Source organism: Gossypium arboreum, chromosome 10, assembly GCF_025698485.1.
Source record: "Gossypium arboreum isolate Shixiya-1 chromosome 10, ASM2569848v2, whole genome shotgun sequence".
Lineage (NCBI taxonomy): Eukaryota > Viridiplantae > Streptophyta > Magnoliopsida > Malvales > Malvaceae > Gossypium > Gossypium arboreum.
In genome coordinates this window covers 106,512,034-106,528,137 of record NC_069079.1, presented here as the reverse complement: position 1 = coordinate 106,528,137, position 16,104 = coordinate 106,512,034, and positions in this window count along the sequence as shown.

The window sequence follows — 16,104 nt, the reverse complement described above, 5'->3', positions numbered from 1 at the left end:
GCGAGCAAAGCCTCTATCCACCAACTCTTGCAACTGAGCTTTCAACTCCTTTAATTCCATTGGTGCCATACGATACGGAGCTATCGAAATCGGTGTGGTCCCAGGTACAAGCTCAATACCAAACTCTATCTCCCGAACAGGTGGCAAACCCGGTAATTCTTCGGGAAAAACATCCGGGTATTCACAAACCACCGGCACAGATTCGGGTTTTATTTCTAACTCCTTATCATCAAGTACATACGCAAGGTATGCTTCGCACCCTTTTCTTACATATTTCTGGGCCAACATTGATGATATTACGGTGGCAACCCCTTCAAGTCCGTAGACTCAACTCGGATCATCTCGTTATTTAGCATCTCAATTCAATAGTCTTGCTTTTGCAATTCACAACCGCATCATGCACGGTCAACCAATCCAACCCAAGAATAACATCAAATTCATCGAACGGCAAAAGCATCAAGTCCGCCGGAAAACAGGAACCTCGAATGACTAGGGGGCATTTCTTACACACTTTGTCGACTAGCACGTAACGACCCAAGGGATTTGACACCCGAATTACGAACTCAGTAGACTCAAAAGGTAGAGTCTTACTGGATGCTAAGGTTTCACATACATATGAATGAGTAGAGCCAGGGTCAATCAATGCAATCACACTAGTACCAAAGAGAGTGAAAGTACCAGTGATAACGTCAGGGGAGGATGCCTCCTCTCGTGCGCGGATAGCATATGCTCTAGCAGGAGCACGAGTCTCGGATCGAACAACCGTATCAGAGACCCCTCTCTGATTACCACCCCTACCTCCTGAAATCCTCGGGGGTCTACCTCTAGCCGTCGTCCCACTAGATCTTGCACCTTGCATCTTATTCTTCTCATCTAGTTCCGTGCAATCTCTAATGAAGTGGTCCCTCGAACCACATCCATAACAGGCCCTATTAACAGACTTACCCCAACATTCACCTATGTGTCGTCTTCCACATTGGGGGCATTTGGGATTTTCTTGACGATTATTGCCCACACTAGCTACCGAGGTAGCTCGTGAGTCCATCGATGGTCGTGCTCTAATGGAAATCCCTGCAGTCGCCCTCGACTTATTTGTGTCCTCTCTGAACTTCTTTACAGTCGAAAATGGAGCCTTGCCCGTCGATCTTTTACGATAATCTCTAGCTTCAAATTCAGCCTTCCTCTTCTCCCTTCCGAGCTCTTCCGCCTTGCAGGCTCGTTCAACTAGTGTTACAAATTCTTTTATCTCCAAAATACCCACCAGTAGCTTTAACTCTTCATTCAATCCCTCGTCAAATCTTTTGCACATAGCAACCTCATCAGCCACACACTCCCGAGCATACCGACTAAGTCTTACGAACTCATGTTCAGATTCGAGATCTTAATCATACGACCTTGCTTGAGCTCCAAGAATTCCTTACGCTTTTGATCGATGAACCGTTGACTAATGTATTTCTTTGAAATTCGTTTGGAAGAAATCCCAAGTAACTTGTTCCTTTGGGACTATGGAAATTAAGGTCCTCCACCAATAGTAGGTGAGTCTCATAACAAGGATATAGCACACTTAAGACATTCATCGGTGTGCATGACAGTTCATCAAACACTCTAATGGTGTTATCAAGCGAACTCACCCTTTCGGCATCGTCGGTAACTATGGCCTTAAACTCCTCGGCCCCACGCTTCCTAATCAAGTCCACGGTGGTTTACTCAGCCTCACAGGATCAACAATCGATGGCATTACGGGCTCTTGGGGTGGATTATTTAAATTTGGGAATGGTTGGACAGTAGGATTGGTTCGGGCATATTATGCGACCCATTCATTCATCATGGTGAAGAAGGCTTGTTTCGCCCTTCATCTTGATTATTCGCGGATGACCGAGGCTCAACAGCGGTGTCCCTTGCGCAGGAGCAGCCGCTACACTTTCAACGTCATCCGCCAAGGGTCTCTACCCCGGGTTCCATTTGCAAATCAAAACAAAAATTTCAACCGTCAAGTCATCACATTTTAAGCACTAACACTTTGGCATGTATAGCTAGACTCACACGCGCTACGGTAGTCCTAGAACCGACTAAACCATAGCTCGATACCAATAAAATTGTAACACCCGAACCCGAGACCGTCATGGGAGTCGAACACGAGGTTTTAACAGACTTCAAACCACTTATTGAGAATTTCCCAGACAAGCTGCCAATCTGTGTACTAGTCGCTTCAAAAATCATATCTTGAGTTTTACAACTCGAAAATCAGTTTCGTAATTTTTCCCTGAAACTAGACTCATATTTCCATCTACATACTTTTTTCTAGAATTTTTGGTCGAGCCAATTAGTACAGTTTATTAGTTAAAGTCTCCCTTGTTGCAGGGATCGACTACACTGACCTTTGTGCGTTACGAATTGGATATCTCCCTGTACAGGGCTTCAATACTGATGCCGTTTGTTTCTATAGAAACTAGACTCAGAGAGGAATCTACAAATATATGGCATGACTCCTAATTATCTCTGGTTAATTTACAATGAGTTTCCAAAGTCGGAACAGGGGATCCAGAAACCGTTCTGGCCCTGTTTCACGAGAACTTTAATATCTCTTAAAATACAGCTCATATGGTCGTTTTGTTTCATCCATATGAAAATAGACCCATCAAGCTTCGAGTACGTAATTTTTTAGCTATTAATTCCACTTCTACTATTTTAGTGATTTTTCGATCTCATATCACTGCTGCTGTCCGCAACAGTTACTGCAGAGACTATGCCAATTTCATGAATCCTTCCTTAGCCTTACTACTCATCCATCATACGTGACACAAATTATGGCCACCTTATCAAAATTAAGGTTTCTAAGACTCGTGGCTATAGATTCTAGCATCCCACTCAAACGACCACATAGGCCATTTTCACATGGCTTAAAGTTTACAACCCAAAATTTAACAAAACAAAATAGCTCATACATGCCAAATGTTCTCCTAAGTCGACTAAGAAGACAATACCAAAGATTGCTCGCTGGTGTGATGACTTCGTTGACGGTTACGAACACCCAAAAGGAGACGAGCCCAAGGAACCTAAAATGGGTGACAAGAAAACACCGAGTGAGTTTATAACTCAATAAGTCATAAGCATTCCACAACCATCCATTAATACAATTATCATAAAATGAAATAATGAAACAAGGCCAAATGTTCCAGCCATACCGAACTATACCATAGTTCCTTAGATCTTTTGGATCAATCTCATACCAAGTCATACATTTACATTTCATATACTGTTCAATAGGATATTTGAAGCAATTTCCATACATCATTTCATTTCCGCAACAATCATGCAATCAAATGAACTTTCATCTATTCCACGATACCTTATTTACGGAATGCAATTGAAATCATCACATAGATTTAAATCTTACCAACTCCACCCGAGCATGAACATAGTATCTATTAGCCATGAACTCAAGGTACTTACTCTTTCCGCTGTCCATACTCATCTCGATAAAGTCACGCCTCCATATAAATGTTCAATCGGAGATATGTGTAGAGTTCGCACACATAGTGCTTAATACTCAATCACGCACACTTAGTGCCATATGATTCAAGCTCGCACACATAGTGCCATATAGTCCAAACTCGCACACTTAGTGCCGTACATTACAAGCTCGCACACTCGGTGCCAATCTAAATCACCGTACACATCTATTTCTCGCACACTTAGTGCCAAGCAAACTTCCTACACATTTCACTATCTCTTTTCGTTCAACATTATCATCTTTTCATACACATACATTTGTATATATTTCATCTCATTAAACACAATTGCATAGATATTACAATCATTTAAGCAATATCAAATATATGCTTAATGACTTACCTTGTGTTGGGTAAAATAGTCCAAGTCGGCTACTCGATGACCTTCGCCTTTCCCTTGCTTGATTCTCCTTCTTTAACTCCTTGAGCTTAATCAATAAATCAACTAGTTTAACCATCTCGCTAAACATTCATAATTCAATTACACATGCATATGTATGTTTGTAAATTCGGCAACCATCCTCATTTATTACCCATTTAGTCAACAATCTAAGCCAAGATAAGGCTTCAATATGGTTGCCTCTAACCGAATACATGCTCACCAATTTCCCTTCATGTGGCCGAATATGCATGTCCATGTTGAGGCCATTTATGCACTTATTACCACACAAAAACAACATACATTTTACTAACTAATACCTTTCTATATTGTAACTCAATACACATCTATCATTTCCTTCATAACCAAAACATCATCATAAGTAAGTATATACCTTAAGATAGTATATCGTCATACCAATACATCATGCTCAAACATATATACATATATGTATGCTAGAGCCGAATCTCAAGTTGATTGTAACTAAACATGAACATGATTTCGAAACACAAATCTTACTCTCCATGCAAAGAGCATATATCACACTTGGGGATGCACCATGGCCGAATACATCACAATACCATAATTTTGGTCATGATTACACAAAGAACTTAGTATATCATTCAAAAATGCTCAAAGAAAATCTAAGAGTCCTCAATCCACCATCACATGTATCATCATCAAGCTTCATATTTAACATGCAATGGCATTAACTCAAAATCCACCTTGGCCAAATACCATCCCCATGATATAACAAAGATTTGAACCATGGGCTAATAAGAACATCAAGTTAACAACCAAAAACATGCATGAATCTCATGGCACAACATCAAACATACCTTAATCTTGATGCAAATATAGCCAAACCTCTTCCTAATCCTCTTCCAACCCAAGCATGAAGCAAAATTCCTCCCTTCCCTCTAGTATTTTCGGTCAAGAGAGAATGAAATGGATGAGCAAAATTTTTTCTTTTCTTTTCTTCCATGTACTGCAATGGGGGTTTCACTCACACACACACATTTTTTTTCTTTACTACCCATGCTTATTTGTTTATTGTTTCCCCTAATGTACCAACAAAACATGTTTCATGACATGTTTAGCCCATACTCCTTGTCATGGCCGGCCATCACTTGTAAAAGGGGGTATTTGACATGCAAGGCCATTGTTTTGCATGCATGCTTTAATTAGTCATCATACATTTCCCCATCATACTTTCAAAGTTTTCTACTAGGTCCTTTCTAGTGAAATTCACATTTATAACTCTAAATTAAAGCATCAAAATGTCACACATGAGTTAACACATATTATAGGCATCAAAATAAATATCAAATTTTTTTTATGCCTCGGTTTTGTGGTCCCGAAACCACATTCCGACTAGGGTCGTTTTAAGGCTGTCACAGCGAAGCAAGTGGAGGCGGATCAAGCAATCCAGAATACCCACCCTATGGCCACAATATGGAGAACGAGCAGTTAAATTACATGGGTAATATTCCTCGATCTCAAAATAATCCTGTAACACCTCAAACCTGGCCCAGACATTATGGCCGAATCTGGCGTGCCACATTGAAGTGTTTTAACGAAAACCTTGTTTTCATTGAAACCCTTCCTTAAAAAGTAACATCTTAAATACATGGTAAAAATCCTTTTTCTGTTGCGAAGCTTTGCTTAAAACTTTAGTTGCAGAAACATAGTACTAAAAGAGAACTATAGCTTAGAAAATCCATGTTCCAATTCTTATAATCACAACGCACAAATTTAATAATCCAAACAATAATAAAAGGGGGAGGCCTTATTACAATCCATACTAAATGAAAATTTCTTAATAAACGAGTAACTTAAATACTTTTAAAACAAATCCAAATTGTCTTGCTAGCTGGCCACCCAGAGTCCCTCCAGACATCGAACCTCCTACTGAGCATCACCTGAGAGAAATAAAAGAAGGGGGTGAGTTTTTACAAACTTAGTGTGTACAACCCTCGACAAGTAACAAGCAAACATCATTCACCATACAACATACATGCAATGCAATACAATGCAACCCACCCCAATAATCCCTCCACTACACACTAACTCCGTCTCCCGGTACACATCATGTGGGGATATAAATATCGACCCACCCATCTGATACACTCTAATGGTAGCCCGGTTGAGGAACTACCTTCATTGCAGCAAGCTGCCAATCACATATTGGGCTTTAAAAGCCATCGATGGATCCACGATTGTAAAGCAACCATGCGACCCTTATATACTTCTTCCGTTCCATAATTCCCAACCCATATGCATCCTAAACAGAATATCATATGAATGCAACAGATATACATGTAGCAATTATAAATCTTACACTCATTGCATAGGGGTATTTTGGTAATTTTCCTTTTATTACGGTTTTTACTCACCTTTGCCCGTTAACAAATCTCGTGAGCTAAGATGAATGAATACTATGTACCAAGTAGGATTCTAGAGAATAGGAGGTGGATCATTAAGACTGCTTAAGTACCAAGCTGTCCCTTGATCCAATCCTAGACATGCACATACTCGTTGCCACACCTTAACCCTATGACTTGTGCACCGTCCTTAATAAATTAATTAAGTGTTATGCAGTCACAATATACTAGGCCTACAACCTCTTACAAAGCCCAGAAAAATCCACACACCTATATATATGGCCCACTAGCCCAATCTCTTCCATATGGCCCATTAGACCCATTCACATTTATGTGGCCCATTAGGCCCAAATCACATTCATATGGCCACTATTTACAATCATGCTCACATACAATTTTCCATCACATAACATCAACTATCAATTTTTGCCTATTATGGGCCCAATAGCCTATCGGGCCCATTTAGCCCATTCTGGCCCATTTGGTCAATTCACAACCCAAGTCTATAGAATCGCCCATGGGCCTCAAGCCACCTATCGGTTTCCCCCTTACGAGTGTTCGCGCACTCGCAAGACTACCGTAGCCAAACTTTCAGCTTTTCGGGATTTGTCGATCTACTTGTGTGTGCAGTGTATGTACACACCTGGTAAGCAAGCGTGCTGCGATTCCCTTAGTCACCAACCTATAAACAATATCACCCTTCCAGTAATCGTATGCTTAACACATATTTTACCCAAAAAAAATCGAAACCTCACCTTAACCTTACCTTGAACACCAATCCCTTATAGTTTTTCCTTGATCACGTACTTCTTAGATCTGCATTAATCTTACTCATTAAAACCAAATACTAGGGGACTAGCATCCAACATAATTCACCCCCTTACCTCACTTAAGATCATTCGGCCAACCTTAGCCAATAAGGGAGAAATACTTACCAAAACTGCAAAACACCTAAGGAGCAATTCGACAGAGAGCTAAAATCAGAGATCCGGTACTAATTCCTTACCAAAGTTGATTAGAAAGAGTGAGGGCGGGGAGTAATCGGTATTAACTATACTAGCCAAAAAAGAGATAAGGTACTTACACAAAAACAAATAATCGGCCCAAGGGAAATTCGGCTTTTCGGCTTCCAAACTAATATGGTGAATAAGGTTTATTTGGCACAAATTAAAGAAGAAGAGTAGAAGAAGGAATTGGCTAACCCAAAGGGTAAATCAAAAGAGATCTGAGGAGAGAAAGAATGGCAAAAGAATCAACTAGCAAAGATGGAAAAGCCAATCGACACTAGAAAAAATGAAGAATGGTGCATTAGCCTAGGACCCCTAAACTTAGCACATATTTATAGCCTCTAGCCAAATTGCCTGACCCTCAATTCCCCATTCGGCTCCATTACTTCCCCCTTCTCATCTCCTCGTTTTTCTCTCTGATAACTCCCCAATCTATTTCCTAAATTTTCTCATCTGAACACTCCCCTTAGAATCCATCTTCACGCCACTTCCAACCTTCTAGAAGGCTAAAATTAAACTCCTAAAAATACTAAGCTAGGATTCGAACCTCGGATCTCCTTGCTATCCACTAACGCCACCTCCCTACACCCTAAGTGGAGTCACTTAGCCACTCCTCCACAAGGCTTTTTGATGCCATTTTCCCTATCTTTATTTAAAAGCCCAACTACTCCCAACCCTGGTTATTTTAATAATTAAATTAAAATTCCTCTACGACAAAACTTGAACCCAGAACTTCTCCAACATACCTAGACACTTCAAATTCCTTAAACCCTTAAAGCCAACATGTCATTTATCATTTTCGTGATCACTTAAAAATTTTATGAGACCCAAAGCCCATTTCATCTAGGCCCAAAATTTGGGGCGTTAGAAATTCGTATAGCAATACTTACAATGCAGGAAGGAGGAATCACCCAAATTTTTCATGGGGAGGCCAAGGGAATTAGAGACCACCACCACCTCCAGGCTTCCAACAACCACCCTACCAACAAGAGAAAAAGTCAAACCTTGAAGAGATGCTAACAAAATTCATCTTGGTGTTAGAAACTCATTTCTAGAATACCAAGACAACACTTAAGAATCAACAAGCATCGATTCAAGGGCTTGAAACTCAGATAGGACAGCTCGCCAAACTAATTTCTAAAAGATTACCAAGAAGTCTACCTAGTAACACTGAACCCAACCCAAAAGAGCACGTGAAAGCAATTACACTAAGGAGTGGGAAAATGTTAGCTGAATCTGAAAAGAAGCCACCACAAGAAGCTAACAGAAAGGAGGTCAAACTCGAAAACAATGACAATCTAATGCTAAAAGAATATAAACCACCAATGTCATACCCAGAAAAGTTGAAGAAAGACTGCATGGATGCACAATTCGGTAAATTTCTTGAACTTTTTAAACAACTGCATATTAACTTACCTTTTGTTGAAGCAATATTGCAGATGCCTACATATGCAAAATTTTTAAAGGAGCTTCTAACAAATAAAAGGAAGTTTGAAGACTTATCTACACTGGAACTTAATGAGGAGTGCTCAGCCATACTCCAAAATAAACTGCCAACCAAACTGAAAGATCCAGGAAGTTTACTATTCCCTGTTTAATTGGTAGTTTGAATGTTGATAAAGCACTAGCTGATTTAGGCGTCAGCATTAATTTGATGCCATATAAAATGTTTAAACCACTTGGTCTTAGGGAACCTAAACCTACTAGGATGAGTATTCAATTAGCTGATAGATCTATTAAATATCCTAGAAGAATTATAGAGGACGTACTTGTAAAAGTAAATAAATTTATATTCCCTTTGATTTCATTGTGCTTGACATGGATGAAGATGTTGAGGTGCCTTTAATCTTAGGTCGACCATTGTTAGCCACTGCTAGGGCTGTAATTGATGTGAGTGATGGTAAATTGGTACTTAGAGTAGGTGATGAAGAAATTTTAAAATTTATGATACCATGAGATTTTCTGGGGAATAGGATGACTCATGTTATTTTATCGACTTTATTAATCATGCTACTTAAGATTCTTTTCAAGAAATCGTACACAAGGACATGATGGAACTATGTCTCACCCAAAGAGAGGGGGTGAATGATGATTCTGAGGTAGGAACCGAACTAAACTCCAATGAAACCTCCCCAAACCTAGCAGAATATGAGAAAATTAAGGTAAAAGATGAACTTAAGCAAAAACCCTCTATTGAAGAACCTCCCAAACTGGAACTTAAACAATTGTCGAATCACTTGGAATATGCATTCCTTGGAAATAATTCTACATTACCTGTAATTTTTGCATCCAACTTGCAACCCAAGGAGAAAGAGGAATTACTCCAAGTATTAAGAGAGCATAAAAGGGCCATAGCATGGAAAATTTCTGACATTAAAGGGATCAGCCCTTCTTTTTGCACCCAAAAAATTTTAATGGAAGATGAATATAAACCATGCATGCAAGCCCAAAGATGATTGAACCCCAACATGAAGGAAGTTGTTAAAGCTAAGGTAATTAAACTCCTAGATCCTGGAATTATTTATCCTATTTCTGACAATTCTTGGGTGAGTCCAGTGCAGGTTGTTCCGAAGAAAGGAGGCATGACTGCTGTAGCCAATGAGAAGAATGAATTAATCCCAACAAGGACAGTCACAGGTTGGAGAGTGTGCATTGATTATAGGAAGCTAAATGATGCCACAAGAAAATATCACTTCCCCCTTCCATTCATTGACCAAATGTTGGAAAGATTGTCAGGGCACATGTACTACTGCTTTTTAGACGGACTCTCTGGCTATTTCCAAATCCCAATAGCTCTTGAGGATAAAGAAAAGATGACATTTACATGTCCATACGGTACGTTTGCTTATCGTAGAATACCTTTTGGATTATGTAATGCTCATGCTACTTTTCAGCACTACATGATAGCCATTTTTGACGAACTCGTTGAAGACGTCATGGAGGTATTTATGGATGATTTCTCGATTTTTGGTAACTCTTTCCATCTCTGCCTTAAAATTTTAAAACAAGTGTTAATAAGATGTGAGAAAACAAACCTTGTGCTTAGTTGGGAAAAATGTCAATTTATGGTTCAAGAAGGTATTGTGTTAGGACATAAAATTTCTAGTAGAGGGATTGAGGTTGATAAATCTAAAATTAAAACCATTGAAAGACTACCTCCCCCTAATTCGGTTAAGGCCATTAGAAGCTTTTTAGGACCTGCTAGGTTTTATAGAAGATTTATTAAAAACTTTTCTAAAAAAGCTAAGCCTTTGACTAAATTACTAGAAATAGATGTGCCTTTTAATTTCGATCAGGAGTGCTTAGAAGCATTTAATACTTTAAAGGATAAACTGACTAAAGCTCCAATTATAATTGCACCTGATTGGAATTCATGTTTTGAACTAATGTACGATGCGAGTGATTTTGTAGTAGGTGCAGTTTTAGGACAGCGAAGAGATAAACATTTTCAACCTATCTATTATGCTAGCAGAACTTTGACAGCCACATAAGAAAACTACACCACCACAGAAAAAGAGCTGCAAGCTGTAGTTTTTGCATTCGATAAATTTAGGCCATATTTAATATTGTCTAAAGTTGTCATTTATACTGACCATTCCACTCTTCGTCACCTTTTGACTAAAATTGATACGAAACCTCGACTCATTCGATGGATCTTATTATTGCAGGAATTGGCTTGGAGATTAAGGATAAGAAAGGAGCTAAAAATCTCGCAGTTGACCATCTCTCCAGGCTTGAAAACTCAAGTATCAAAGAGCCAAATGACATTGAAATAAATGATTCATTCCCTAAAGAACAATTTTTTTCTATATCTGATTCTGAGGTACCTTGGTTTGCAGATATTGCAAATTTTTTAGCCGCTAACATTATCCCAAAAAGGTTGACACATTAGCAAAAGAAGCGATTCTTCACTAATGTAAAAAACTACTTCTGGGAAGACCCTTTTCTTTTTCGTAAATGTGTAGACCAAATCATTAGGAGATGCGTTACAAGGACAGAAGCATTGAAAATATTGGAACATTACCACTCAGGACCTGTTGAAGGACATTACGGCTGAAATAAGACCGCACATAAAGTCCTCGAATCAGGTTTTTATTGGCCCACTCAATTCAAAGACGCCAACAGGTATGTTACTTCTTGTGACAAATGTCAAAGATCAGGTAATATATCCAAACATGATGAAATACCTTAGACATATATGCTCTCATGTGAAATATTTGACGTTTGGGGTATCAACTTCATGAGTCTATTCCCTAGTTCATTCGGGAATAAATACATCTCAGTAGCTGTTGATTATATGTCCAAATGGGTTGAAGCCCAAGCTTTACCTACTAATGATGCTAGAGTAGTAGTACGATTCCTTAAGAAACTTTTCTCTCGATTTGGTACACCTAGAGCAATTATCAGTGATAGGGGTACTCATTTTTGTAACGCCCAATTTAACAAGAACCTTAAGAAATAAGGAGTTCATCACAGAACAGCTACCCCTTATCACCCTCAAACTAGTGGCCAAGTCGAAGTAGCGAACCGAGAGCTTAAACGTATCTTAGAAAAGACAGTAGAATTAAACAGGAAGGATTGGGCGATAAAAGTAGATGATGCTTTATGGGCTTATAGAACTTCTTTTAAGACTCCCATAGGAACATCACCTTACAGACTTGTTTATGGTAAATGTTGTCACCTACCTTTTGAATAAGAAAACAAGGCATTCTGGGCTATAAAATTTTTAAACCTTGACCCTAAACTTGCAGGTGAAAACAGGTTGATGAAGTTGAACGAGTTAGATGAGTGGCGAGCCAATGCATATGAAAATTCGTGCCTATACAAGGAAGCGACGAAGCGCCGCCACGACGCCTGTTTAAAGCAACGAAGACAATTTAAAGTTAGAGATCTTGTCTTGTTATATAACTCGAGGATCAAATTGCTTCCTAGAAAGCTTAAATCACGATGGTCAGGTCATTTCGTAGTTCAAACTGTGTTTCCATATGGCACAGTAGAGGTAAGTCATCCATCACAAGGCACTTTTAAGGTAAATGGACATCGTCTCAAAATTTATAACGGTGAGAATTTCGAAGACAATAAAGAGGAGCTACGGCTCCACAAAGTTACCTGAATATACCCACAAGGTAGAGTCAAGCTTAGACTATAAACAAGCGCTACTCGAGAGGCAACCTGAGCACTAACAGTGTCAACTTCTTTAAATTTTAGTCTTTAACATTTAATTCACTAATTAGTCACTGAACACAGGATTTCCAGAACCACATAGCCAGGCACACGGGTGTGTCGTAGGCCATACACATACCATGGGAGGCAACACAGCCGTGCGATACGGCCATGTGAAAACAAAGCAAAAACATTTCCCTAACATGGGATCCAATAAGTTTCCACGACCGTGCGACATGGCCGTGGGCAATCCTGCCAAATTAACACGAGCATGCGACACGATCGTGCCCACCGACTGTGGTCGAGCCTGTCAAAATAACACGGGCGTGCGCCTGCATACATGGGCATGGGAAAAGCGAATGAAGATTGACACGGTCATGCAACATGGCTATGTACACCAATGCACCCAATTTCGAAAACCACCAAACGCACGGGCTAAAATGAGGGCACACGGGCGTGTGCCCTAATTTCTTTATAAACACCTATTATTTATTTTATTTTTATCTTTATTTTTTTTGAAACTACTTTTTTTTCCTTTTAATACTATTTTATCTTGAGATTTTATAATTTTTATTCGGTTATTTCTTTACGAGTAATTATGCTTCTTTATATTTCCCAACAAGTTCCTGATTCTATCACAGTTATAAGGACCTCCGAAGCTCACTATTACTTAGGAACTTGCAACTCTAGTGGAAAAGGTTCTCCACGACTACCATGTCCTGCTTGACCACGACCATACCTACAAGAGATATAATATTCTTTTGGCACAGCACTTGTGGAACCTAACCTCTACCACCACCGGAATATCCTCCTCCACCCTCATCAGTACCTTAGCCGATTATTTTCCATAACTCCAATTCAAGGAGTCCATTCATAACTCAGGAAGTTTCATTTCTCTCCCTATCTTGTGATCTTATATTTACATTTTACCAGTATATCTATCTTTGTACATTGAGGACAATGTACATCCTAAGTATGGGGGGTTATTTATTTCATTATCCGAAAAAAAATCCCTGATTTTGTTTTATTCTCATGTCATGATTAGAATGAATTTTGATTAATTTATGGTTTTTATTGGTATGTCTTGAATTAAAACATAGGCATTCATGCATTGATTGTTTAAACTTTAAGACATTAGAGAATCAAGCATGATAAGTTGATTTTTGAGAATTAAATGTTCTAGGTTGTTTCCCCAAGTTTAGGTGTTTTCTTGAATAGAAATTCACAGTTTTAAACATCAAAAAGCCATAATTTTTGTGAGATCTTGAGCCTTTAGAGCATCTATTATTTCTTTCATGCTCACTTTTATTGTTGTTTTGAGTGTGTCAATATTGAATTGTTATTCTAGAACTTGCTTCATTATACATGTCAAGACTACACCATTTGATTTGATATATCAAGATGATAAAGGCACTTAGGTTTAACCCACTCACTCCACACAAGCCTATCTTCATAATTAACCCTTAGTGAACCCCTTTAAGCCTAACAATCCACTAATTGATTGAACCTCAATATTAACCCATAACCCATTATTGTTGAAATCCCCTAATTTGATCCATATTTTTGTCGAGATTTTATTTGAATTAATTGCTTAGCTCGTTGCAATAATTAAGTTTTATGCCATTTGCATTAGTAGCAATTCGTAGCAATTCGTAGCAATTCGTAGCAATTCGTAGCAATTCGTAGCAATTCGTTATTTTTCTAGTTAGGTGATTTCTTCAATTCAATCTCGATTCTAACCTTTTCTTTCAGCTTGTGTAGGTGATTTCTTCAATTCAATCTCGATTCTAACCTTTTCTTTCAGCTTGTGACCATACTCCCTAACCAAAGCCACGTTACAACCCTCTAAAAATCTTTTGATTGATGTTTTATCTCAATTTATAGTGGTGGAGATTTGATTTTTATGCAAGCCTCTGGTAATAACTTTACATATTGACTAATGAGTACTTCATTTGATGTCCTTAAACACCTTGAGTAATTTTAGTGAATCTTTAGTGAGCATGTTAAACTCTGTGATATTTTGATCAAAGGTGATTACTTAGATGAGAGGGGACACCTATGTTTTCATGATAAAATGCTCAACTTGGAATGTTTGAAACTTTGATGTACTTTTAGTTGAATTTTCAATGTATGGTTACTTATGGATTATTTTGAGATATTATTGATAGGGATTATAAATTGAGAAGACTTTATTTTGATTGTGAATTGAGGATTTTTCTTGAGGACAAGCAAACGCTTAAGTGTGGGGGTATTTGATAAACCGTAATTTATACATATTTTTATCCCATGCTTAGTACATTTATGGATGGTTTCTTCTTAGATTTGGTGAATTCGATGCTCCTAATCCTTTAATTTCATCTTTTATACTTAAGTGAGCATATGAGAATACAAAGAGCGAGAAACGGGCCAAAAACGGAGAATATGGACCCACATGGGAAATCAACACGGCCTGGACTTCCTCACACGAGCGTGTCACACGGCCGTGTCTATTTGGCAGGATCAAAGCAAGACTTACACGGGTAGACTACACGCCCGTGCCTATTCAATAGCCTCGACCACGGGCTGGAGTAATCGCACACGAGCGTGTCCCTGCCGAGCCCAAGTATAGCCTTACTCAGAAAAGGCCACTTTTGAGGGATCTTAGGCATTCTAAAGCCTATTTAAACACCGGAGGAGGCACTTAGAATAGAAACACAGAGTAGGAGGGGTAGACCTTAGGGCTAGTAACTCAAAATTTCCTGTGGATCTCAAAGGTGATGGATGAACAGAGTTAGGTTTTGGATACAACATCATCTAAGTTATAAACACCCATAATAGCCGAGGTTAAGCTGCTATTAAAAAAAATAAAAAACACAAACCTTGCTTTTTTCAAATAATGAGTTCATAAAACCATGGAAGAACATGAAAAGAATGGCATAACCGAAACCTAAACGAAGAAACTTTTTGAAGAAAATAAGTGATGAAATTTTACAATTGAAGAAAATACAAAAGTAAAGGTGCCATTTGATTATTTGGGAAATGGGTTTTGGAATGGAAGAAAATGATTGAATAAATTTTAGAGAAAATAGGTTAAAAGGAAAATTGAATTTTAAGTGAAAAAGTATGAAATTTCAAAACAAGAGTTGAAAAGGGGGAGAATTAAAATAGCTCTATGCCTGCCCTTGTGAAAGAACCGAGGAGGCATAAGCTATGGCAATACATGTGACTACTTGAAATCCATTAGTATATCATACAAGCTATATTAGCAAACTTCTAAAATCCATAACTATAGATCTATGCTACACCAACAGATACATGATCCAACAATATAAATTATTACAATACTAACGGGTAATTATCCGTTGTTAGAGTATGGTTTTAGCGACAAATTTTGCCCGTTAGTATATAATTGATATTGATCTTCATATGTAAACAAGTCTCGAAATAAAGTTTATATAATTGAGAGACTTGCATAGGTGAATGTACAAAGAGAATTAACATTAAATTTCTTGTAAAGCCCTGAATTTGGGCCTAGAAGTATTGGGCCTTGAGTATGGGTCCGTAAGGAGGTTGTATATAAGTATTTAATTGTGCTAGGAAATGACACAATTGTCTATCTGCTTCAGTAGTTAAGTGTTTTGAGTGTTCTGAGAAGTGTTGGAGAAATCTTGGGTTCAAAC